We start from the raw sequence: 24,457 nt of genomic DNA, 5'->3' as shown, positions 1-24,457 counted from the left end.
GTTTGATTCCCGGTCAGGGTCAGTGCACATGCCCAGGTTGTGGGTCAAATCCCCAGTCGGGGGGCATGCTGGAGGTGACCAGCTGATGTTCTCTCTCATTGATGTTTCTATCTCTCTCCCTCTCCGTTCCCCTCTCTCTAAAAATCAATAAAAAATAAATAAAAAAAATTTTTAAGAAAACATTTTATACTCGATTCCCTTCCTTTTCCCTACAGGGCAGTCAGCTGAGGTAAATTTGAGCTTGCTGGCTTTATCTTAACTTCTCTCTGTAATTAAGGCTGAAATAGGGTAAAAGTCTTACTGAGCAGTGTTTTGTTTTGTTTTGTTGTTGGTTTTTTTTATCCTCACCTGAAGACATTTTTGCATTCATCTTCAGATAGAGCGGGAGGGAGAGAGGGAGGAAGAGAGAGAGAGAAACATTGACGTGAGAGAGACACATCAACTGGTTGCCACTCACATGACTCCAACTGGGGCAGGGACAAACTGCAACTGAGTCACATGTCCTTAGTGGGGACTGAACCTAGTTCTCTCTGGACCGTGGGCGGACGCTCTAACCGCTGAGCCAAACTGGCCAGAGCTGTTGTTTTTTAGGCCACAGAGAGCAAGTTTACTTGGTGAATGCTGATGTGAGACATCATCCAAGAGAGACGAGCAAGGAAAGTTGTGTGACAAGAGGACCTAGGAAGCCTTGGGTCACATACAGGGGGAGGCACAGGGCTCTGGGCACACAGGGAATGTCTTCTGCCTTTCAGCACCATACAAGTGAGCTTTTCCTAGTTGATGCAACCATTGCTGTCCTCGTGCCCTGCCACCAGCATCTTCCTGTCATCTTCTCACCCAGCGTGTCCTGAACATGTCTGATCTCAGCACCCATGGCAGTGCTGTTCCCTTCCTTGTCAGACACTCTAAGGCCTTCGACAAAGTCCTCATCGGTGCCCTGGTCCTTGTTCTTGGCCACAGTCTGCAGCATGGGCAGGAAGTGCTCCAAGTCCAGCACCTTTGTGTTCATTTCATCACTCTTGGGGGTCCCCAGGACCTGAGCACCTCAGGGTTGGTGGGCTTCTGGCCAAGGGCCCTCCTCATGTCCCCACACTGGCATCCCCTGTTCAGCTGAACAGCTGGAAGGCCTCTTGAACTCTGTAGTCTGGTCCTCAGTGAAGTCACACATCTTTTTATCCTCACCCGAGGACATTTTCTTTTTTTGCATTTATCTTGAGGGAGGGACAGAGAGAGAGAGAGAGAGAGAGAGAGAGAGAAAGAGAGAGAGAGAGAAAGTGAAAGGAGAGAGAGAAACATCAATATGAGAGAGACACATCGAGTGGTTGCCACCCACACGACCCCAACCAGGGCCAGGGACAAACTGCCACCGAGGTACGTACCCTTAGCAGGAACTGAACCTGGGCCTCTCTTGTCTGCTGGCCAGTGCTCTAACTGCTGAGCCCAAATGGCCAGGGCAAAGTCACACATCTTGACTGTTCAGCTTTTTTGGAACTTTTCCTCCAAAACAGTATTTTCTAACCTGCATGTCACAACCTATTAATGGTTCATGCAATCTGTGTAGTGAATCTTGACAAGAATTTTAAAATGACATACACAAGAATATAAAAGTCTGCGTGCATAACATGTAAGGATGAATACTGTTTTCATAAAACTCATACTTGTGTGTCTGAGTGTGTGCACATTAGTTACTGTGTAAAATGTATTTCTTACTCTTCGCCCAGGTCAAAAGGGTTTGAAAGCTACTAGTGCACAGCAAGCAGGGTACATGGTAAGTAATTCTGTACACACAGATGGTTGTTCAAAAATTTTTTAATTGTGAGCCCTAACTCCAAAACAGGAAGGTATGACGTTTCTCCAGTAAAATGTATGCCACAACCTTAAATGCTTCAGACTCTGACTTCATCTTTTCCAGGGGTTAACTTTCCTTTCTCTACCTGCATAATATCACTGACGATTTCCATCTGTTCCAATGATCTTGTATTTCACGGCAACTGTTAGACTTCTTTGGTTTTATCCATTTTAAAATTACACTTGCATGTTTTTCATATTGAGAATTTGTTCATTTCTTGTTACATGATGGATTCCTGAACTTTGACTATTTTTCCTTTAGTTTTAAGTTATAATTTGTTTCCATATGGAATATGTCTGCTAACATATGAAAAAACAAAAGAAAAACATTGATGTTCAAGCTATTTCACCAGTCCTCTGGGTTGCCCTTGCCTCCTAACTTAATTCCTTCTTTCGGCTCTTTTCTACTCTCTTCCTAAGTATTGCATTGAGAAGACATTTACTCAACTCCTCCTCCCTCTTCTCCTCCTCTTTCTCTCTCTGTCTCTCCAGTCTGGGGGAAGCCAGCTGCCATGGTATAAGTAGCCTTATGGAGAGGCTAGTGTGGCAAGGAACTAATGATTCTGGCTAACAGTCAGCCAAGACCCGAGGCCTAACAACAGCTACATGAGTGAATTTGGAAATGAACCCTACCTAGGTGAGCCTTGCGATGATTATACTTTTTTGTTAATCCTCATTGAGGATATCTTTTCATTGATTTTTTTAGATAGAATGGAAGGGATGGAGAGAAAGAGAGAGTTGATGTGAGAGAGACACATCAACTGGTTGCCTCCGGCATGACCTGGAAACTGCTACCCAGGTGCATGCCCTTGAATGAGAATTGAATCCGAGACCCTTCAGTCTAATCACTGAGCCAAACTGGCCAGAGTATAATAACTATACTGATTGACAACATACTTGCTTCTTTTTGAGACCCTGAGCTAAAGGACCCAGCCAAATTGTATCCAGATTCCTGATCCACAGAAACTGTAAGATAATGTTTATTGTTTTAAGTTGCTATGAGTTGGGGTAATTTGTTACACAGCAATGAAAACTAATACAGGGGAAAGTCACCTATTGTTTGCACTTTGAAGATATGACTTTACCTTCATCATGGGTGTTGAAAAGAACCAATGAAATCTGTCCTCAATTCTTAACAAATACCATGACCTAGGTTCAGCCTATCCAGGAATGGTCTGGGATTTAGTGACGTAAATATATACGAATGGTTGAGAAATGACTATTCACAGTGGTTGTCCTGCGTGTCCCATAGCAGAGGTGCCAATGACAGCTTTCTAGCTAGGCTGTTCCTGCCGTGAATCTTGGTCTCAATTTTCCTGTCTGTAAAATGGAGGTAATAGTTCCTATAATTTAGAGTTGTCATAAGGATTATATGGATTCAAATAAGTAAAGTGCTTAGGTCAGGCCCTGGCAAACAGTAAGTGCTATTTTAGTATTAACTTTTTATTTTTTATTTTTATTTATTATTATTTTTTTTAATTCTCACCCGAGGACATTTTTCGATATTTTGTTCAGATAGAGTGGGAGGGAGAGAGAGAGAGAAACATCGACGTGAAAGCGACACATCGAGTGGTTGCCATCCACACGATCCAACCAGGGCCGGGGACAAACTGCAACCAAGGTACGTGCCCTTAGCGGGAACCGAACCCGGGTCTCTCCGGACCGCAGGCCGACGCTCTAACCGCTGAGCCAAACCGGCCAGGGCAGTATTAACTTTTTAAAAAATTATTTTATACACGAGGAAACTAGGGCTCAGAGAAGTAATTTGCCAGGATTAGAAAATTCTTAACTAAAAATCGAGAAGGGAAATATGAAAAGTTCCCTTTGCTTTTAGGGAACTTGTAGAAAGATGACCTAAAATTGGGTGATGTTGATACTGAAGACAGAGATTCAATGGGAGAGTTTGAGTAGCAATGCAGAGTCCTGTTCCCCCACCCCCACCCCAAGTCATTGTCTCCCTATAAAACACATACCTGAGAATTCTAACACCCCAGGCCTGTGGCTGTGCCAAGTCCTGCCTGCTGGCTGGGACTGCAGGGCCCTGATTTGCTAATCTCACGTCCCAATGCAGGGGTGGGGTGGAGGGCGGGACCTCCCAGTGTCAAAGGTCGTATGTCCTAATGAATATTGACCACGCTAGCATTGCAATGATGACACTGGCAAGTGTTTTTGTTCTTAAAGGGCACAGATCCAGTGACCTCTGCTCCATGTTAACCCGACTCAAGAGATGATCAGGTTATTTTGTCCTATTCTCTCTTGCAGAAGCTTGAGACATGGGGTGCTCTGTGGGGAAACTGAGCATGAACTTCCTGGTCCAGGAGAGGATGGGGAGGGGCCTCTTAACTTCGTGGTGGTTGGAGGGGAGTTGGGGGCGCTGAGGGGACAGGGTTACAATTTTGCTCTAAGACCAGGACCTAGAGAGGTCAGGTTCACAGGGAAGGAATGAGGCCAAGACCACCATGAGAGAGACTTCAGATTCCCACTGTAGTGTGCTTCTTCAGGGTTGAGTGCCTGACACAACCTCAGTTGAGAGGTGAGATTCCAGTGTCCCCAGGTTTTTTCTGTGAACTATCCCAAATGGTCAACACTTCCTGGCACTAGTCTACCTACATGCTTTCATGCATTAGCTCATCCCAGCTACCACAGGGGGCAGTTACTATTTTTTCCCCCAACTTTTATTAATTTATTTTTGTTATAGATGTTTCTCCTTTTCTCCCCCTAGACACCCTCCTCCCCATCCTGCCTCCTGCCCCAGCATTGTTGTCTATGTCCATTGGTTATACATGCATAGAAGTTCTTTTGTTTATCTCATCCATCCCCCAAGTTATTATTATCTCCATTTTCAAAGATAAGGAAAACTGAGACCGAGAGCTTAAGTAATTTATCTAAGGTCACACAACTAGTGAGGAGCAGAACTTTGAATTTGGGCAGTCTGGCTCCAAATTGAGCTCCTAACACTCTTCTCCTGCTTCTCAGGTAAAGAGGTTCAGTCCTACCAACCTTATAGCAGGCTCACTCAAGTGCCCAGGACCACCTCATGTGCTGGTCACTGTGTTGGGCCGAGTAATGGTCCCCACAGATACCCATGTCCTAATATCCAGAACCTGTAAATGTTATCTTATTTGGCAAAAGGGACTTTGCAGATGTGATTAAGTAAAAAATTAAAAAACATTATTTCAATTACCATTGACATTCAATATATATATATTATTATTTTTTTGCATTTATCTTCCAATAGAGCAGGAGGGAGAGAGAAACATCAATGTGAAAGAGACACATCGACTGGTTGCCACCCACATGACCCCAACCGGGTTGGGGATAAACTGCAACCGAGGTATGTGCCCTTAGTGGGAACTGAACCTGGGACTCTGGTCTGCAGGCCGCTGAGCCAGGGCTGACATTCAATATAAATAGAAGATTTTGAAAGGCAGAGATTATCTGGATTATCCAAGTGGGCACTAAATGTAATCACAAGTGTCCTTGTAAGTGAGAGGCCGAGGGTGATTTGAGTACAAAGCAGCATATAGGAGACCTGAGAAGGAAGAGGTTGGAGTGACTTGAGAAAGGAGTCAGGAGCCAAGATGGATTCACTCCTATGTTCCCAGAAAGACCCAGCCCTGCAGACACCTTGCCTTTAGCTCAGTGACTGATTTGGGGATTCTGACCTCCAGAAGTATGAGAGAAAAATTTGAGTTGTTTTAAGCCACCGAGTGGTAATGTGTTACTGCAGCAATAGGGAACTAATACAGTCACCATTTCTGAGGGTGCAGCATCTCAGGGGTCATAGCCTGAGGGCAGCGACTGCAGGCAAAGTCTGCCTCCTTAGACCCTGCCTCCACCCTAGTGCCGCTCTCCTTCCTTCATTCAGATTTATTGAGTGGCGCTTAGGATCTAAGCAATACTATAAGTCCTGGGCTTATACTAAGCAGTATACAAGACAACATTTACATCTTGTGGTTTCCATTCCAACGAAGGAAGGAGACCAGACACACACAAAGGAAGACATAGATACTCTGAAGACAGTCACCTGTTTTGTTTCTGGCTGTCATCTCTCACCTGGGTAACCTCACAGCCTAGGTAACTTCTAGCTTCCCTCCTCATGAAAGAAATCCTCATCCACCTTCTGTGTACGTCAGACCCTGTGTGAGGCACCTTCATTCTTACAATCCCCAAACATGCTCTGCACTGCCTTCACCACACTCAGGCCTGGCTGCCTGAGATCAAAGACAAACCCCTCAGCGTGGCTCAAAAGAGCCTTGGTGCTCCGGTCCCTGCTCTCCACTCCAGCTTCATCCCACCTTTCCCATGCCCTGCCTGACCTTGCCCTCCAGCCCAACTGGCTCACTGGTGTTCCTTACCTAGGCCAGGGCCCTTCTCCACGCCTTTGCCTATGTACTTACCTGCCTGAAATTCCTCTCCCTGTTCCTCCTCCAGAAAGCCTTTCCAGGACCCTCAAGTCTGGGTTGATTTTCCATGGTACCTAGGGACCATCTTAAACATAGTACTGTTGTGACAGAAATTCAATCGGCGGGAAGAGACAGACTGCAACACACTCGGAGGATTAGAAAATGACTGTTTAGTGCACAACGGTGCTGTCCCAGCGGAGTCACCTCCACAGGCTGAGCCCCGAGCCTGTGTTCCAGGCACCTTTTATACATGATAAGCCTCCGGGCATTTGGGGGCCTTCTAGTTCCACTGCAGTGTAGGCCTTGGGGGACGTATGGGAATTACGCTACAAAAGCCAAGGGCGGGGTCGCTGCATTGCATAAGGGGCTGCACCTGGCTTGCCTTCTCCTAAGAGCCAAGGGCAGGGGTCTTTGCACTGTGAGATAAGGGGATCCTCTGTACCGGCTTGCCTTCTCAGTACTTATCACATAGTAATGTGTTCACATGGTGTCTCCCCTCACTGAACTCTGAGCTCCTGGGGAATAGGATTGTTCACTTTATCTATTCTGAAATTGTTGATGCACCTTACAAAATCTCCTGGCACCCAGTAAGCTTCCATAAATATTTTCTAAATGAGGGTGTGAGGACATTTAACAAATATAACCAGAGAAGAGAAGAGAAAGAAGTCATTCATGAGGGCTAGGTGTGCCCTTTGGAGAATGTGACATTACAGACATGCTTCTTGGAAGGGCCAAGACTTGGCAGGGGTTTTGCATGTTGGCAAGCAGGTTTTGGAGGTGAAGGTGAATTTAGGAGGCTGGGGAGGAGGCCGAGGGAAGGAAGATTACCCCAGCTGAGGCAATGGCTGCGGGCAGGAAAATTTCAAGAAAACAGAAAAAATGTGAAAACCACCTTGCTGAGGTGCATGAGCTTTAATTATTAAGGTGTCAGAAATCTCTTGAAGTTAAGTAAGTAGTTGGACTTCTCATATTAGAAGGTCATTCTCCAGTAGAGCCGCTTCTGAACACACCACCTTTGCCTTCCTAAACACTCATCCGTAATGGGAGCAAGTGGAATGGTGCTTCCTTTATTGGGCCAGGCTGCTGGAACACGGCTCAGCTGCACCAGGGGGGAGGAGGGCACTGAGAGCAGAGGAGGCACTGGCCCAGGTGTAGGTGGCGGTGAGCCTTCAGAAAGCCAAGTGGCTGGAGGGACTCCTGAATCTCCTAGAGCCCCATGATTCTGCGTGCTTGTAGGCCCTTTTAAAGCTGGAAGGGGCGAGTCCAGCAGGGGTGGCTCAGTGGTTGAGGTCGCCAGTTCGATTCCGGGCCAGGACACATGCCCAGGTTGTGGGCCCGATCCCCAGTTGGGGGCATGCAGGAGGTGGCTAATTGATGTTCTCTCATCGATGTTTCTATCTTTCTCTCCTTTTCACGTCCTCTCTCTCTCAAATCAATAAAGGAAAATAAAATTAAAAAGAAAAAGCTGGAAGGGGAGAGAGCATCTTCGTTGCTTTTCTCAAGCTTGTTTACTCCCCAGGGCTGGTTCTTTGATTGCTGTGCTTCAGGATATTTGCATATGAATGAAACACAAGGGGATAATAGTTACCTTTCAGGACCAGAACTGGAAGAGGATTGACCTTCAACTCTTCCAGAAATCTCTACAGCAATTTAACAGATTGCCTGACTTCATTCAGAAGATGGGCTGGGTGGGGCTCAAATACTTTATTCTCTATTCATTGTTTTTAGGCTGAGAGGAGATGGGGCGGGGCATGAAATTTCTCTTTTGAATCGGCATCCCTGCTCCCCTCTGCTCCGGCTCTGCGCTCCCACCGAGTCGGTAGCCCTCCTTCTCCAGTTGCCACCAGACTTAGAATTTCTTGAAGGGCCAGAGTTTTTGTGGTTGTTCCTGGTCGGTGACGGCATTCTGATGCCAGATCTCTTCTCCGCCTCTGTCTTAACCTTCACCAAGCCCAGATGGTGTCATCTCGTTAAACTTCTCTTCCAAGCCTGGGTGTTATGCTGCAGTGGTGCCAGTAGTGAGGTTGTTTGTGGAACGTTAGTCGAAAAACAGAGCCCTCTAGTGACAGAAATAAAGAAAGCTTACACAAGCCCTGGCCAGGTAGCTCAGTTGGTTAGAGGGTCGTCCTGATACGCCAAGGTTGTGGGTTTGATCTCTGGTCAGGGCACATACAAGAATCAACCAATGAATGCATGAGTGGGTGGAGCAACAAATTGATGTCTCTCTCCTTCTCTCTCTCTAAAATCAATTAATAAGTTAAAAAAGTAAAAGAAAAAAAGAATGTTTAAACACAACTGCAAAGAAATCTGGGGACCATATATATGTCTTTCCTAAATTGAGCCTCACGTAGAGAAGATTGCTCGTCACTAATCCATGCTGTTTACTACCTCCTCCAGGCTTCAGAAGAGAGAGGTACACAGGTCCCTTAGTATTCAGGACTGTGGAATCCTTGAAGCTGGAGACTGTCATATTTATTCCTATAGCAGCCACATGGTTGACATTTCACCACACGTTTGTGTATTTAGAAGAGAAGTTACATGTATTCTCTGGGCCAACTTGCCCTTCACGCCCTTCCCTTTCTGCATAAATCATTGACTTGGGTGTCGCCCATGCAAAACCAAACCAAACAAGTGTCCCGTCATCCAACCCCTTCTTTGCCTCACTTTCTCTCACTTGCCTCTGCCATCGGCCTTAGCTACTGTTTTCCCTCGGTCTTTCTAGAAAAAAAAGAATGGCTAGTTCCACTTCTATTTCCCCACATTATGAAATCTGCTTTCAGTTTCCATTACTCACAGAAACTGTACTCTCATTGGTAGCCTCTTCACCGAGAAACCAGCTGGGCCTGGTTTAGTCTCTTAACGTGTACTCCTATTGATTTTTTTGCCTCGACATGTTTCCATCATGGCTTCAACAACACAGAAAAAGACAAATACCATATGAGTTCACTTAAATATGGAATCTGAAAAATGTCAAATTCATAGAAACAAAGAATAGAATGGTGTTTGTCAGGGGGTGGGGATGGGGGAAATGGGGAGATGTTGGTCAAAGGGTACAAACTCGCACTTATAAGATGAACAAGTTCTGGGGATCTAATGGACAGCATGGTGACTATAATAACAATATAGGAGTTGTTATGAGGATTAAATTATTATAAAACCTGTAAAGGACTTGGTAAAATGCCTGGCATATAATCATAATGCTTTGTTATAGTGAAGACGATAACGAAGAAGATGATGATGATGATTTATATTAGTGATGCATGCCTGGGTTTGAATCTTATGCTCCTGCTTATAAGCTGTTGGAGTCTGAATATATTTCTTAAATTCTCTTAGCCTTAGCTTCCTCATCTGTAAATGTAATAACTTCACAGGCAATACATATGTATCACATAAGAGTGTTATGGGGAATAAGTTAGATTGTGCATAGTGCCTAGATCATAGTAAGATAATGATATGAAGTTTTTCGTAAAAATTAAAACTGGAATAATAATGTCTATTTCATAGGCTACTGTGAATATAAAATAAGAGCACTTTGAAAACTACTATATAAAGGAGGCAGTCCTAATAATGTCAGTTCATTTCCACTGGATGGCAGTAGACACCACCAAATACAATTGAGCTCAACTAAACACAAGAGAAAAGAGAGAAAACAGGACAGTTTTCATGAAATACTGCCTTGTCTCCTTCTGTGACTACACTGACGTGTGGTGAGAGTGCATATGTTATTTTAATGAGTGAACCACCTGCTTGGGCTTAAGAATCTTTTTGTTTGACATAGAGTGTAAAAAATGGTTATTTTTTATTAGAGAGTCTTTTCCAGTTCCGCGTTTATTTGCTTGAATTTCCATCCTCATCTCTGTTCATTCCCACATGCCCCTGTGCTCTGGCCCAGCCCACTGTTACTCCAAGTGTGGTCCACGGCCCAGCAGCATCCGCTACACCTAGGAGCTTGGAGAAACGCAGAATCTTGGGCCTCACCCTAGCTTCACTGAATCGAAGGGATCCACATGCTTATCAGAGTTCGAGAAGCAGTGCTTCAGCCGCCTGGAGCCTCCGGGAATTCCCGAAAGGAGCCATGCTGGCCTCTGCACAGGCGGGTCTTCCCATACCAGACACACCCTCCCCAGCAGCCAGGCAAACTGGCCTCTGATTTACCCTTCTGAACAGTGAAGAGGAGGGAACCAGGGACGTCAACCCAGCTCAGAGGCGAATAGAGGAGATGGCGAATATACTCTATGGTAAAAGAATGATGGAATAAGACTGCAAAATTAAATGTAACACCGCTTTATATTGACAGAGCAATAAAGCAGTAACTTTTGGAGTGATCTTTTCTACCTGACAAAGTCATTTGTGACTTTTCTTCTATAAGTTAGTATCTAATTTTACAGACTCTGAGCCTTATCAACAGTAAATGATAGACCAAATGAGATGACCTCCCTAGAATCGGGTGAACCCCCACGCAGGCTTTTTAGAGCTCTGTCTAGTATGACTTTGAAAAGGCACACAGTAATATTTTGCCGTATTTCCAAGTTTGGGATAATTTTTCTTAAAAGTTTAAACTCGATGACAGAAGCAATAAGGAACATACATGTTGGGTTGCTAAATTATACTTTATACAGAATTCCAATTATGTTCGTTTCAGAGGATGAAGTGAATATCTATTTCACAGAGCTGAATGGAAAGGATAACAAGATCAAATGAGACTTGTCTTTTATTTATTTATTTATTTATTTATTTATTTATTTATTTATTTAAAATATCTTTTTGCCCTGGCCGGTTTGGCTCAGCGATTAGAGCGTCGGCCCGCAGACAGAGAGTCTCGGGTTTGATTTCCTCTAAAGGCACGTACCTTGGTTGCAGTATGTCCCTGGCCCCGGTTGGGGTCGAGTGGGTGGCAACCACTCGATGTGTCTCTCTCACGTTGATGTTTCTCTCTCTCCCTTTCTCTCTCTCTCCCTCCTGCTCTCTCTCAAGATAAAAAAATGCAAAAATGTCCCTGGGTGAGGAAAAAATAAATAAAATATGCTTTTATTGATTTTTTAGAGAGAGAGGAAGGGAGAGAGAGATAGAAACATCCATCGGGCTGCCTCCTGCACGCCCCCTACTGGGGATGGAGCCAGAAACCCAGGCATGTGCCCTGACCAGGAATCGAACTGGGACCTCTCAGTCAATGGGACAACGCTCAGTCCACTGAACCACACCCGCCAGGTGAGGCTTGTCTTTCAAAGATATCTTCCTGAGCTTCTTTGAGCCCCACTACCCTAGCCATAACATGGGAGTAACATTTATTTTATTCCAGGACCAAATTTTTATACTCCTATGAATTACTGAAGATCCCCTAAAGAGTGTTTTCTAAAATGTCTATTAGTATTTATTATTAGAAATTAAAACCGAGAATTTAGAAAATATTAACTCATTAAATAATATTTAAAAAACCTCATTACTTATTATCGTAATTTTTATGGAAAGAAACTATATTTTCCAAAACCCCACAAAGGCTGGCTTTGATTCAGGACCCAGTTAAAGTTTTCCATAGTGTCTTGACGCTTCTGTAACTTCCATCTAGATGAGATTTGATAACGTGCTGAGCTAAGATGAGCCCAGGAGTGACAACATACATATGTATGGCCTGATTTACTATACTGATTTAGGAAAATAATTGTTTGTCCATCAGTCTTATGTAATCAATTAACAGTAGGTTTTATACTGATTGTGACCATAATCTGAATACTTTTGGGCTTTTTGTTGCAATTGGGCTTTTTATTATAGTAATATCACTAGAATGTAAACTTGAGGACAGGGAGTTTTACTATGTTTTTCACTGTTAAATCTAGTTCCTAGGACAGTGTACATGTAACATTTTATAATTATTTGTGGAATAGATGAATAAATAAAATTTATTGGACCATAGATCCTTCTGGAGAGTAAGGATGATTAAAAAATAATAACTGTCCTGGCCGGTTTGGTTCAGCGGTTACAGCATCAGCCCACGAACCAGAGAGTCTCAGGTTCGATTGCCACTAAGGGCACGTACCTTGGTTGCTGTATGTCCCTGGCCCCGGTTAGGGTCATGTGGGTGGCAACCACTTGATGTGTCTCTCTCATGTTGATGTTTCTCTCTCTCCCTTCCTTCTTCTCTCCCTCCTGCTCTCTCTCAAGATTAAAAAAAAAAAAATTGCAAAAATGTCCTCAGGTGAGGAAAAATAAAATAAAATATGTTTTTATTGATTTTTCAGAGAGAGAGGAAGTGAGAGAGAGATAGAAACGTTGATGGGCTGCCTCCTGCACACTTCCTACTGGGGATCGAGCCAGAAATCCAGGCATGTGCCCTGACCAGGAATCGAACCGGGACCTCTCAGTCCATGGGATGACGCTCAGTCCACTGAACCACACCTGCCAGATGAGGCTTGTCTTTTCTTTTTTCTTTTTTATCTTTATTGTTTAATGTATTACAGATGTACTTCATTTCCCCCCCCCCATTGACCTCCTCCTCCCCACTCCCGTCCCACTCCTACCTTTTCCCACATTGTTGTCTGTGTCCATTGGTTATGCATATAAGTTCTTTGGTTTATTTCTTCCCAACCACCAACGCCTTTCTCTCTGAGGTCTGTCAGTCCAGAAAGCAATCTGTACTCCTTAATCCCTTCATCTTTTTTACCCATTCCCCTAAACCCCTCCCATCTGGCAACCAACAAAATGTTCTCTGTATCTATGAGAATGTTTCTGTTCTGCCTGTTCATTTTGTTTGTAGATTCCATTGTCAATAGATATGTATTCATTGCCATTTTGTTTGTTCACATATTTTATCTTTTTCTTCAAAAAGACCCTTAAACATTTCACATAATAACAGTTTGGTGGTGATGAACTCCTTTAACTTTTTCTTGTCTGGGAAAGTCTTTATATGTCCATTGATTCTAAATGACAGCTTTGCAGGATAGAGTAATCTTGGTTGTAGGTTCTTGCGTTTCATCACTCTGAATATTTCTTGCCACTCCCTTCTGGCCTGCAAAGTTTCTTTTGAGAAATCAGCTGACAGTCCTATGGGAACTCCCTTGTAGGTAACTAACTGCTTTTCTCTTGCTGCTTTTAAGATTCTCTCTTTGTCTTGAACCTTTTGCATTTTGATGATGATGTATCTTGGTGTGGGCTTCTTGGGGTTCATCTCGTTTGGGACTCTCTGTGCTTCCTGAACTTGTATGTCTGTTTCCTTCACCAAGTTAGGGAAGTTTTCTGCCATTATTGTTTCAAATAGGTTTTCAACTTCTTGTTCTCTCTCTTCTCCTTCTGGCACCCCCCAGATGCGAATGTTGGCACACTTGAAGTTGTCCCAGAGGCTCCTTACACTATCCTCATTTTTTTGGATTCTTTTTTCTTTTAGCTGTTCTGATTGGGTGTTTTTTGCTACCTTACATTCCAAATTGATGATTTACTTCTTGGCTTTACCTACTCTACTATTGAATCTGTGTAAATTATTCTTTATTTCAATTAGTGCCTCCTTCATTTCTGACTGTGCATCCTTCATTTCTGACTGGTCCCTTTTTATGCTCTTGAGGCCCTCACTAAGTTCGCTGAGGTTCTCACTAAGTTCATTGAGCATCCTTATAAGCAGTATTTTGAACTCACCATCTGTTAGGTTGCTTATCTCCATTTCACTTAGTTCTTTTTCTGGAGATTTTTTTCTGTACTTTCCATCTGGGACCTGTTTCTTTGTCTCCTCATTTTGGCTGCCTCCCTGTGTTTGTTTCTATGTATTACTTAATGAGAGGTATGGGGCTAGCTGAGACCAGATGCTGCTTGTTTGAAAGAATTTAGGAAAACCTGAAGCAGGATCCAAGACAGGCCAATCCTATGGTTAAGCAACTGGCAACAGCTTGGGTGGGCCTGAAAGCTGGGTGGGGCGAAGCCTCAGGGAATCACCAGGGCGGGGCTACCAGTGTGAGCCAGGTTGCTGGAGTCCCAGATATGGCGACTGTCTGCCGCCCCAGGGAAGGGCTCACCAGAGGAAGAAAGGCCTCTGACAGCATGTCTGTCCCTGAGAAAGCCTCCATTCCAGCCCTCGCTCCAATGCCGAACAGCTCAGTTCTTCCCTGTATGTCTCTGGTGCCCCACGAGCTGCCTCCCCTCCAAGCTTAGAGGGAGTGAGTTCGATAAATCCATGTGTGGGTCCTTTAAGGAGCTGCCTGGGGCTCCAGCCACCTAGGCCTTCCTGAGTCTCAGTTCCCGCTGGTTTTTCCAGCCAGAAGTTATGGGGACTTCTCTTCCTGGCACTGGAACCCTGAGCGGAACACCTGGTGTGGGACGGGGACCCCTCAGTCCTCAGGGAGGACCTTCCCAGCCGAGGTGTCTTCCTGATTTTTTTTTTTTTATCCTCACCTGAGGACATTTTTCCATTTTTTGTTCAGGTAGATTGGGAGGGAGAGAGAGGAACAGAGAGAGAGAGAGAAACATCGATGTGAAAGGAACACATCGAGTGGCTGCCACCCGCACAACCGACCAGGGCTGGGGACAAACTGCAACTGAGGTATGCGCCCTTAGCAGGAACCGAACCTGGGTCTCACAGGACCACAGGCCAATGCTCTAACCGCTGAGCCAAACCGGCCAGGGCCCTCCTGATTTTTATCTGCCACACGTGGGTGTGGGACCAGCCCCTGTGCCTCTGCCCTCCTACCAGTCTGGATGTGGCTGCTGCGTTAATTCCGTAGTTGTAGGACTTCCATTCAGCTTGATTTCAGGTGGTTTTGAGTGATGGTTGTTCTATAGTTTAGTTGTAACTTTGATGTGGTTGTGGGAGGACGCGATACCGCGTTTACGTACGCCGCCATCTTGACCGGAAGTCCGAGGCTTGTCTTTCAAAGATATCTTCCTGAGCTTCTTTGAGCCCCACTACACTAGCCATAACATGGGAATAACATTTATTTTATTTTAGGACCAAATTTTTATGCTCCTATGAATTACTGAAGATCCCCTAAAGAGTGTTTTCTGTTATGTCCATCAGTATTTAATAGAAGAAATTAAAACCGAGAATTTAGAAAATATTAACTCATTAAATAATATTAAAAAAACTCATTACTTATTATCGTAATTTTTATGGAAAGAAACTATATTTTCCAAAACTGCACAAAGGCTGGCTTTGATTCAGGACCCAGTTAAAGTTTTCCATAGTGTCTTGACGCTTCTGTAACTTCCATCTAGATGAGATTTGATAACGTGCTGAGCTAAGATGAGCCTAGGAGTGACAACATACATATGTATGGCCTGATTTACTATACTGATTTAGGAAAATAATTGTTTGTCCATCAGTCTTATGTAATCAATTAACAGTAGGTTTTATACTGATTGTGACCATAATCTGAATACTTTGTACTAGTTGTTGCAATTGGGCTTTTTATTATAGTAATATCACTAGTATGTAAACTTGAGGACAGGGAGTTTTACTATGTTTGTTCCCTGTTAAATCTAATTCCTAGGACAGTGTATATATAACATTTTATAATTATTTGTGGAACAGATGAATAAATAAAATTTATTGGATCATAGATCCTTCTGGAGAGTAAGGATGATTAAAAAATAATAACTGTCCTGGCCAGTTTGGCTCAGCGGTTACAGCATCAGCCCACTGACCAGAGAGTCTCGGGTTCGATTGTTGTATATCCCTGGCCCCGGTTGAGGTAGTGTAGGTGGCAACCACTTGATGTGTCTCTCTCATGTTGATGTTTCTCTCTCTTCCTTCCTCCCTCTCTCCCTCCAGCTCTCTCTCAAGATAAAAAAAAAAAAAAAAAGGCAAAAATGTCCTCAGGTAAGGATAAAAAAATATAAATAAATAAAATAAAATAACATCACCCTGGCCGGTTTGGCTTAGCAGTAGAACGTCAGCCCGCCGACCAATGAGTCCGGGTTCAATTCCAGCCAAGGGCACGTACCTTTGTTTTGGTTCATCCCAGGCCCTGCTCAGAGTCATGCGGGAGGCAACCAGTCATTGTGTCCCTCTCATGTTGATATTTCTCTCTCTTCCTTTCTCTCCCTCTCTTTCTACTTTTAGATAAATAGAAAAATGTCCTTGGGTGAGGATAAAAAATAAAATAAAATAAAATAAAATAACTGCTTTTCTTTTCTTTCTTTTTTTTCCTCACCCGAAGACATTTTTCCATTTTTTGTTCAGGTAGAGTGGGAGGGAGAGAGAGAAACATCGATGTGAAAGGAACACATCGAGTGGCTGCCACCCACACAACCGACCAGGGCCGGGGACAAACTGCAACCGAGGTACGTGCCCTTAGCGGGAACCGAACCCGGGTCTCTCTGGACCACAGGCCAATGCTCCAACTGCTGAGCCAAACTGGCCAGGGCATTTTTTTTTTTTTTTTGCTTTTCTTTTAATTTTTTTTCCACCATTAACTTTTAAATTGTGACCCTGAAAAGTACCTACTGATATTTCAAAGAGAGTTCTGTTGGGTAAGAAAAATTTTCCTCTACCCTTCTATTTTTTTATTAAAAAAATTTTTTTTTCCTTTATTGATTTGAGAGAGAGAGGAAGTGAGAGGGAGAGATAGAAACACTGATGAGCGAGAACATTGATCGGTAACCTCCTGCATGTTCCCCACTGGGGTTCGGGCCCACAACCTGGGCATGTGTCCCAACCAGGAATTGAACCGGAAACCTCTTGGTGCATGGGTGGACTCTCAACCACTGATCCACACCAGCTGGACTCCTCTAACCTTTTAGTTCTTTTGGCTTGTCTAATAATTAAATTGACATAAGCAGATTAACAGGAGAAAAACAAATTTAATTACATATACACAGGAGCCCCATAAAAAATATGAGGCCCAAGAGTAAGTTGGCCAGTTTAGGCTTATATGCTATTGTGAAGAATGGGACAGGGGCATGGGGCTTCCAAGGGGAGGAGGGAAGTTCACAGGACAACAAGAAAAGCAGATGTTTGGTAATTAGATGTTTGCCCTGCTCATTCAGATAATAGTTATCTCTGGAAATTTATAAAGATTCACTGGCACCTGTAATCACAGGCAGACCAGCAGCAAGTGACAGAAAACGGAAGTTAAAAGTCAGACCTCTAGCCCTGGCTGGTGTGTCTCAGTTGGTTGAATGTCATTCCATGCACCAAAGGTCACCAGTTAGATACTCTGTCAGGGCACGTGCCTGGGTTTCAGGCTCGATCCTCAGGAGGGGGCGTGCAGGAGGCAGATGTTTGATGTTTCTCTTTCACATCGATGTCTCTCCCCCACCCCCACCTAAAAATCAATAAAAACATTAAAAAAAAATTCAGACCTCTATAGGCACAATCAGTAAGATAATTTAGCATAAAAGGACAATGATTTTGAATGAAGTGACCAGATAATAGGGTCAAAAAAATTTTATTTTGCCTAAAATGCCTGGACATGTTATGAAATTTTCATTCATTTTGATCTGTGGAGACCTAAGGCAGCAGTATGTACCTATAAAAGGACTGAAAACACAACCATGGGACTAACCGCAGGAACATATCTTCCAGCTAGCTCTTGGTGTTCCCTTTAGCAAACATGCCGATGATCAGCACTGGTCATTTTGTTTGGCATGTTTGGCCAGGGGTCAGTAAACTAGTCTAAATGTGGCCCACTGCCTGTTTGTAGAGTTGTCCTAGAACACAGCCATGCCCATTCATAGACTGGTGGTCTGTGCCATTTTTGCATGACAGTGACAGACTATATGACTCTCTGGCCCTTTACAGAAAACATTTGTTCATCCTTGTTCTACATGGCTGACAAATGCTGAGACAACTGCTGGGAAAGCAACATGGTACAAAACATTTCTACGGTGTAATATTAACTGTTTGGAACAAAATAATACAAAGGCAGCAACATCCACCCACATATACTTACAGCAAATATATCTTGTGGAGTAAATGGCTTTTTCTTTTTCTCTTTCTAAAAATTTTTTTATTGATTTCTTTTTTTAGAGAGAAGAGGGAGAGATAGAGAGAGAAACATCAGTCAGCTGCCCCCTGCACGTCCCCTACTGGGGAACTAGCCCACAACCTGGGCATGTGCCCTGAGCGGAATCGGCAACCTTTCAGTGTATAGGACACACCCAACTAACTGAGCCCCACAGGCCAGGGCAGAAATGGCTTTCTTTTCTAAGCTGCAATTCCTATGAACCCAACTCTAAGCATTGTCCCTGAGTCTGTGTCAGATTTTAGTTCGTGTTTCTAATCCTCACCCGAGGATATTTTTCCTTTTTTTTTTTTTTTTTGTACAGATAGAGTGGGAGGGAGAGAGAGGAAGGGAGAGAGAGACAGAAACATCGACTTGAAGGGACACATCGAGTGGCTGCCACCCGCACGACCAACCAGGGCCGGGGACAAACTGCAACCGAAGTACATGCCCTTAGCGGGAACCGAATCCGGGTCTCTCCGGACCGCAGGCCGACACTCTAACCGCTGAGCCAAAACGGCCAGGGCTAGTTCGTGTTTCTGAAGCATCAGAGGTGAAGATGTTTACAAGCAAGTGTGTAGGTTATTCGGTAACAGAAATCTAACAAAGTTGAGGAAATATTTTTGTGTATATCTATAGATCAATCCTTGATGAAAGTCTTCAGCAAAATAAGCCATCAGTACTTTATGACCTTTGTTCAAAGAACTTCCATTACATGACTCAGAAAAGTATTAACACTCATTCCAAACGTACCCTTTGGCCTCAAATAGGACACTAGCCAGAACTCAGCTGTGCATGGTGCCAGCTGGAGTCGAAAACTGTATGTGGTCTTGCCCTAGTTTTTGAGGTTGCTAAAGTCAAGGGGTGGGGTATGTGACCATGCTAGTCAGCTCTGAGGCTAGCCTTCCAGACTCTGTGATGCTGAAACTCATTTCTACTTTGCCAGCTGGCTTCCTGAAGGTTCTGCCAATGAGATGTGTTAAGAAGACACTGCAAGGCGGGAACATGGAGGAGGGACCTGCTCCTGGTTGCCTGCTGTTCCTTCCAGCAGTGCCCCACCAATATCTCCTCACCTGTCAGCAGCAGGAGGTGTCAGTCTCCACTTTGTCACACTTTCTCAGAACTGCCCCGTTGTGCACCCTCAGACCCACCAGCACCAGCTGGGCGCCACTCCTGCTCAGAGGTTTGAGCCCCAGTTTTCCAGGGCCTTTCCTCCCAACTACTAGGTTCTGACCATGCTGGTCCTTTGTTCTCCCTGACCTAGGGGTGATACCTACATCCTGAAGTTACCATCTCTGTGTTACCTTACTGTTCCCTTTTTGCTTTTCAGTTCTCCAATACTGATTTGACCAATTTCTTATATTAAATTCTCTTTGGTGCAATACCTAGAGAGTCTTTTGTTTTCCAGACTAGACCCTGACTCATACAGGGAGGAGTCACAGAATCAGCGTTTGACAGACACATTGGCATAAGAGGCAGAAAGAAAGTGGATCCACCAGTGCACTAACTTTCTGTGCGTCTTGGACAAAATTGTTTCTCTTCTCTAACCCTCTCATTAAAGTTTGCTGAATAGTTACCAAAACTTGTATTCAGAATTAATAAATATGTCAAAGGGAGCTTCTTTTTCTTTTTTTTTTTATCCTCACCCAAGGACATTTTTCCATTTTTGTTCAGATAGAGTGGGAGGGAGAGAGAGAGAGAGAGAAACATCGACGTGAAAGGGACACATCGAGTGGTTGCCACCCGCACGAGCAATCAGGACCGGGGACAAACTGCAACCAAGGTACGTGCCCTTAGTGGGAACTGAACCCGGGTCTCTCTGGACCGCAGGCTGACGCTCTAACCGCTGAGCCAAACCGGCCAGGGCAAAGGGAGCTTCTTAAGAGGGAAAAAAAAAATCAGTGAATAGATATTCTCAAATACAATATGAGGTACTGTCAGAGGGCACTGATGTAGTATCTTGAAATAACTTTTGTTAAATTTCTTAAAATTCGCCCTGGCCGGTTTGGCTCAGTGGTTAGAGCGTCGGCCTGTGGTCCGGAGAGACCCGGGTTCGGTTCCCGCTAAGGGCACGTACTTCGGTTGCAGTTTGTCCCCGGCCCTGGTCGGTTGTGCGGGTGGCAGCCACTCGATGTGTCCCTTCACGTCGATGTTTCTCTCTCTCTCTCCCTCCCACTCTATCTGTACAAAAAAATGGAAAAATGTCCTCGGGTGAGGATAAAAAAAAAAAAAAAAAAAAATTTCTTAAAATTCAATTATTTTAATAAAAAATGATACATAGATATAACCTTAATTTTAAAAAATCACTTGTACAGCCCAGCCGGTGTGGCTCAGTGGTTGAGCGTCGACCCATGCACCAAGAGGTCGCTGGTTCGATTCCTAGTCAGGGCCCATGCCCAGGTTGTGGGCCCAATCCCCATGGGGGGCATGCAGGAGGTGGTCAATGGATGTTCTCTCTCATCGATGTTTCTATCTCTCTCTACCTCTCTCTCTAAAGAGCCCCCCCCAAACTTGTACATGCTCTATTAGTTTGCTAGCACTGCTATAACAAAATACCACAGACCAGGTGGCTTAAGCAACAGAAATGTATTTTCCTCACAGTTATAGAGTCTAGAAATCCAAGGTTAATGTGTCAGCTGTTTTATGTTTTGTTTTGTTTTCTTCCCCGAGGCCTTTATCCTTGGGTTGCAGATGGCCATTTTGTCTGACTCCATTTTAATTTAATTACCTCTTTAAAGGCCCTATCTCAAAATGTAGTTATATTCTGAGGTACTGGGGGTTAGGACTTCAACATGACTTTGGTGAGAGACACAATTCAGCCCCTAATACATGCAAAGTTTGTTAAGAAGAAAAGTAGTGGGCTGTTCCTACTCTCGCCCTCCTGTCTCATTCCCCAATTTCTGGAAGAAACCAATTTGCACTGTTTTGATTATTTGGATATTTATCCTCACATCTCTAAATAACATGTATTAATGCCTCTTCTTGGTTGTTCAGGTTAGATTTTCATCCCTTAGTTTTCACTAAGAAAGATTAAACTCTTTCACTTGTCCCACCACCCATATGAGCGTCTCCTCTCCCATTCTTCTCAAATAATTAATCCTAATTTTGGTTAGTTCAGTGATTGATATTTACATTATTAAACAACTTTGTTTTTCCTGAAGCCAATAACTGTCTTTTTAATTTTTTCTTAGTTTTCTTTTCCCCCTTAATATTATTATATATTTGCAATACAAATAATCAAGATTGGTGATATAGAGGATTTATATAAAAAACATGCTGTGTTTATTAAGTGTTTTTCTCTATGAAGCCCAATACCAATCCTTTATGTTTTCATTTGTTTCCATACAAAGTCACTTTGCTGTGGTACTCACATGGCTCTCCTCCTTCTTTTTTTTTTATTTTTTTTATTTTATTTATTTAATTTTTTTTTTATCCTCACCTAAGGATATTTTTCCATTTTTTTGTACAGATAGAGTGGGAGGGAGAGAGAGGAAGGGAGAGAGAGAGAGAAACATCGACGTGAAGGGACACATCGAGTGGCTGCCACCCGCACGACCAACCAGGGCCGGGGACAAACTGCAACCGAAGCACGTGCCCTTAGCGGGAACCAAACCCGGGTCTCTCCGGACCGCAGGCCAACGCTCTAACCGCTGAGCAAAACGGGCCAGGGCGGCTCTCCTCCTTCATACTCAATCCTTAGCACTCCTGACACTGCATTTTTGAGTGGCAAGAGTTATTATCCTTGTCTTCTATAATCAATTATAAAACCATTACTCTGCAAGAATTTGGGTAAGAAATAGTTTAAAGAAACAGAATTTCTAAAAACTTGAGCCTACTACAGGTCACTAATTATTTTTGAGCGAAGCAATTGGCACAGACTTAATATGGTCTCTTCTGTTTCTTTTCTCAATCAACTGCTCAAAGAAAAGATGGAGTAATTGAGTTTTAAAATCCTGCCAGATTTTCTATGGTAATTATTTTAGATGAACAATGTAGAGTCCTATTGAAGTATTCAGAGCTCATGCAAAACTCTAATGAATGCCTCATTACATTAGGCAATTCTGTCATCTTCTGTACTTAAAAATTCTCACACTGAAGTGGCAGTGATTACTCTTCACTACTTTATCATCTGACCTCAGGGGACTTAGACATAAAATTGCTGTTCAAGTCTGAGTTTTTGCAACATAGTAGTGCCAGGTATTTTGGAATAAGGAATTTTATTTTATTTTATTTTATTTTATTTTATTTTATTTTATTTTATTTATTTTTATCCTCACCCGAGGACATTTTTTGATATTTTGTTCAGATAGAGTGGGAGGGAGAGAGAAAGAGAAACATCGACGTGAAAGGGACACATTGAGTAGTTGCCACCCACACTACCCAACCAGGGCCAGGGACAAACTGCAACCGAGGTACATGCCCTTAGCGGGAACTGAACCCGGGTCTCTTCGGACTGCAGGCCGACACTCTAACCGCTTAGCCGAACGGGCCAGGGCTGGAATAAGGAATTTTAAGACCCTGGTGGAATCAGGAGGTAGCTGATGGATCTCTCTCCCTCACCCTTCCTCTCTTTCTCAAATCAATAAAAACATATTTAAAAAAAATAAAAATCAGTGAAAAAATATTCTTGGGTGAGGATTAACTCCCCTCCCCCTGCCAGAGAAAGAAACTGTGGGGAAAATCACTCTATAAACTGACTATATAGTATATGATAAGAATGAACATTTTATAGAATAAAGCCTGTCTGTACATAGTAGTTAGTTGCAAAAAGCCATTTGGTCTTCTCTTGGCTTGTAAAAACCATGTTCCAGATTTCAGTGTAAATTGGCAACCTTCTACTCTTGTGTAGCAGGTATCTTGTTTCACCTACCAGTTGTTCTACCCCAGCCTGTGTCATGAGATCTGCAATATTTTTCTCCAGATCATCAATGCAACGACTCATGTCATCAATTCTTCCAATGATCTGGTCGGACATGGTCTGAAATTTATCTTGCATGTTGCAGGCATGTCTGCACCACCGAGGGTGAGATCCTGCCTCAGTCTCAGCCATCTCCTTGGTTCCCAGCTTGGTGGTGAAGTCTCAGACCATCATCTACGCTTCCATTTGTCAGTGCAGATGCCCCCAGCCTACATAGTTTTCTTTGTACTTGTTACTAATCAACTCTTTTGGTGTAAGTCTCATCTCAGTTACTGTAAGACACACTTCATATTCTATGTCATCCTCTAGACACTCTCCTGGGGTCTCTTGCTTGTTCCAATCTGGATCAGCTGAACTCTGGGACTGTTGTACTGCTGCCTACTAATTCCCTTTGCTTCTCCCTTGGTTTGGAGTTCCTATTTCCCGAATCCCATGTCTTCCTCTTTTGGTCTACTTCCTTACTGTGATGTCAATTTATCATCTTACGGATTTGCTTATTCAGCCAGCAGTTATTGAGCTTGTGTCAGGCACAGTGCTAGGCACCCATGACACAGAAGTCAGAGAAATAGACAATGCTACTGCCTATAGGGTGGAGACCTTGAGCTCTGTGACAATACAAGGGCTAGTGTGACCTCAGTTAGCAGCAAGTGCCTAGTTGCTTAGGAACAGAATAACTGCCCTCTTTACACGTCCTCATCTCTTGTCTGATCATAGCAAAAGCCACCGCTCCCTGACAAATCTATCTCCTGCCCATTCGTTATCCAATCTATTAAAACATACGTCAGATCAGGGCATTCCCTAGCTTAAAGTGCTCCGCTGGCTTATTATTACAACCAGGAAAAATCCAAAGACGTTATCACCGCCTACCCAGCCTTGCAGTTCCCTCTCCTGCTCCCTTTGCCCCTCCACGCAGGGCTCCAGCTGAAACACTGACCTGGCTCCTGCCTGGGATCTCCACACGTGCTTTCTTTCAGCCTGGAATTTCACCTCTGAAAGGCCATTCCTGACCTCCCAATGGAAAGCCACCCCATTTTCGAAATTATTGCATTTATTTCGTTGTTTTGGAGTTCCCTGTGTCACCCCATTCCCAATACCTACACTAGAAAGCTTCCTGAGAGCAGGGATTCTTTTGCTGAGTTCAGCCTCCAAAACACTGCCTGGGTCAGAGTAGATGCTGAAGAAATGGGGGTGACTGATGGAGCCCACAAAGTTGTTTCCCAGGGCTATTACAAGGGTCTTGTTTGCGGCAGGGAGAGATCGTCCTTTAACCATTTACTCCCATGCTCAGCAGGGTGGGGAGTGGGGTGGAGAGGGCTAGCATATGCGCATCCTCTACTTCCCCTCCCCCATTCCTCCGCGGCTCC

General features: G+C 43.8%; 1 pseudogene; it reads right to left on the bottom strand.

The window, feature by feature from the left end:
• Positions 1-773: 773 nt before the first annotated feature.
• LOC118624480 lies at positions 774-23,171 on the bottom strand (annotated as a pseudogene).
• Between the last annotated feature and the right edge of the window lie 1,286 nt (positions 23,172-24,457).

Source organism: Molossus molossus, unplaced genomic scaffold (genome assembly GCF_014108415.1).
Source record: "Molossus molossus isolate mMolMol1 unplaced genomic scaffold, mMolMol1.p scaffold_m16_p_1, whole genome shotgun sequence".
Classification (NCBI taxonomy): Eukaryota; Metazoa; Chordata; class Mammalia; order Chiroptera; family Molossidae; genus Molossus; species Molossus molossus.
This window is presented reverse-complemented; position numbering and strand designations above follow the sequence as displayed.